Source organism: Etheostoma spectabile, chromosome 10 (genome assembly GCF_008692095.1).
Source record: "Etheostoma spectabile isolate EspeVRDwgs_2016 chromosome 10, UIUC_Espe_1.0, whole genome shotgun sequence".
NCBI classification, from domain to species: domain Eukaryota; kingdom Metazoa; phylum Chordata; class Actinopteri; order Perciformes; family Percidae; genus Etheostoma; species Etheostoma spectabile.
Window position 1 is genome coordinate 30,353,156 of NC_045742.1, and position 2,727 is coordinate 30,355,882.

The window sequence follows — 2,727 nt, forward strand, 5'->3', positions numbered from 1 at the left end:
TGTGTGTGTGTGTGTGTGTGTGTGTGTGTGTGTGTGTGTGTGTGTGAAGCGTCGTTATGGATGATCATATCATAAGCCAGGAAAACAACTAAAAGAAAAGTGTTTGCGAGAGGAAGCGGAAATGTTCCTGCTCGACAGAAGAAACATAAAACACGTCGCCTTTAATTGAAGTTCAGTAAAAAAAATAAAAAAAAAGAAAGCACGAGGCAGGCTAATTGGCCACGGTCCGTGCGTGAGATCGGTATTATTGATTGGTGAATATCTGTGTGTGTGTGTGTGCGTGTGCGTGTGCGTGTGTGCGTGTTTCCAGATGGCTCTCCTTCTCAATCCTTAAATCTTTACTTTACTTTTTTCCGTACAAACATGACGTTTAACTTCCCAACATTTCACACATGCTAATATTGAACTAATTAATAACTGTAGAGAGAAAACGGATTTCTAACCATTTAAAAGTAAATGTGTCTCTGCACCACTGTTTTAATTAAAGAAACGTCCTGGTACACGTCTATCAAACTCATGTTGAGTTGATGGCAATTTAAATGTAGTTTTCAGTCCCTCTAAAGCTGAATATGAAGATCTTATTGTGCACATACAACATTAATTTGGACGGTTTCTATGGTTGGTCATCTACATTCATAAATACTCTCATTACCATAATAAACATGAACTAATAATGAATGCATTAATAAGAGCATGTTTGGGCCCAACAGGGAGCCAATCACAAGATATTATTCAGTACACAATTAACAATATATGAGATTTGAATTTTGAACACACCAAACACGAGATTTATATTCCATTATCAGCTGGTTGTTATGATAATACTTTAGTTCACAAACTAAAATGTGTATGCAGTGAAAGACAGAGTAAGGGCCTTTAAATCAACGTGCTATACAAACTCCACATTAATGTGTGTGGGGGGGGGGGTGCTGTGCTTAAAAAAATACTCTTCCGCTTCTGGCGTTTTTATTTCGGCCTACTAAGCCAGAAAATTTGACGTTTTATACATTCATATTTTTATTTCTGTTGTCATTGTGTGTATGGCACTTTGTTTGACTTATTAAAAATCACAGATTGACGCGGAGACACTCCTGGAGAACAGGAATAATATTTCAGCTAATCTCCAGCTGATAACTGACATTAAGGCAATTATTGTTTAGATTGCAAGTCTTCTGAAATATAATGTTTTAATATGCAAATGAGGCATCATCCAAAGCTATTTTTTTGCTGAATTTAGGAGAAATCTACAGACACAAATGGACAAAGTGGAGACAAATACACGTTTTCTTTCCCCCAGTCTGAGAGAAAAGACATTAAGTTGTGGAAGATGAATGCTAAATGATGTTGACGCGTACAGTGTGAGGAATGTTTCATCCGACCGTTTTAACACGCTGTGCCACAACAACACGCTCCTCTGATAATGTTAGGAGGTTTAGAAATGTATTTTTAGTTTTTGTGAAAAAATGTTAGACACGTGAGCCATCCGGCTGGATTACCAACAGCGGGAAACAAACGGCCCGGGGCCCCAGACCCTCAGGGGCCCTGACGTCGCTCTGTGACATGTAATTGAATTTAACATCTCAATTATTTTTTTTTCAAAGCATAATACAAATTCAAATGATAAGGCCATCAAGGGTGTCTCCTGCATTTTTACTCTTCATGTTTTAGCTGCATATTCTAGATATACTACAACAGAATTACTGCAGCACAGGGGATAGGATTATTACTGTCTATATATATATATATATATATATATATAGACAGTAATAATATGTATGGGGGGCAGTTGCCAACTGGAGGATCTCCAAATGTTTGACTGATAACAGCTCCTTCATTTTCACAAAGCACTTCTATAATTGTGTGATTAGTTCCACTGCAAGTCTTTTTTAAAGTGTGAATGATTCGGGTATAAATGATCTAATTAGACATTAGGGAAGCACATTTCCAAACTGCCAAGTTCTTTTAACTATCATTTTGTTAAGATTAGAAAAGCTTAAGCGTCTGTCACACGGGACAGAAATCAGTTTTTGACAAAAAATACATTAAAGATAAATAAAAGCTGCATGCGGAAACAGGGTAAAACATTGACAATGCAAACAGTGACACATATGTTGCAGCGTCCAGGGTGCAGACAGCAGTGGGGAGGGACGTTGTGTATGACCTCGTTGACCTACTTTTTAATCAACCTAATTCATTAAGCTATAAGGGTCATCTTTAGAGTACCTTACAGTACACCTTCCATATTGAACACCATATTACACAAGGACAAAGGCTGGCTATAAGGCAAGACTGGATTACACACTGAGCGAAGCTGCACAGTCACACCAGGGGCCCCTGAAGGGCCCGGGGATCACTGTGAGGCAAATGTACTGAACACCACTAAAGCCCATTAAAAAGTAAAAGGATACAGGCCGAGGCTCCCTGCTTCACAGTTTAGAGACTGTTCTGACATGATATATCCCTAATATGTACTAGTGTTTAACTGAATCACCACACACAAGGCATTAGGCAACAGGACACACATGCATTAAAAGGGCCCTTGGGGCCCCTATAAAGGGTTAATCGAGCCTTGGGTTTGAGTGAGAATTATATCTTTGCAAAGCCCTCCGACAGTTCGTGTGTCGCAGATGTCGTTTAAATTGTAGGTAGGGCCAGCATGTAGTGGCCATTAGAGGAACTGCAGCCCAACACACACACACACACATACACACATACACACACACACAC

At 39.1% G+C, this 2,727-nt stretch overlaps 2 protein-coding genes across 2 annotated transcripts in view; one reads left to right on the forward strand and one right to left on the reverse strand.

Annotated features, from left to right (window-relative positions):
* Positions 1–2,727, reverse strand: part of uvssa (UV-stimulated scaffold protein A) — a 51,715-nt gene that overhangs the window by 11,361 nt on the left and 37,627 nt on the right. The gene's annotated exons all lie outside the window — the stretch shown is intronic.
* nkx1.2lb (NK1 transcription factor related 2-like,b) overlaps positions 1–2,727 on the forward strand; it is a 7,002-nt gene that overhangs the window by 3,019 nt on the left and 1,256 nt on the right. The gene's annotated exons all lie outside the window — the stretch shown is intronic.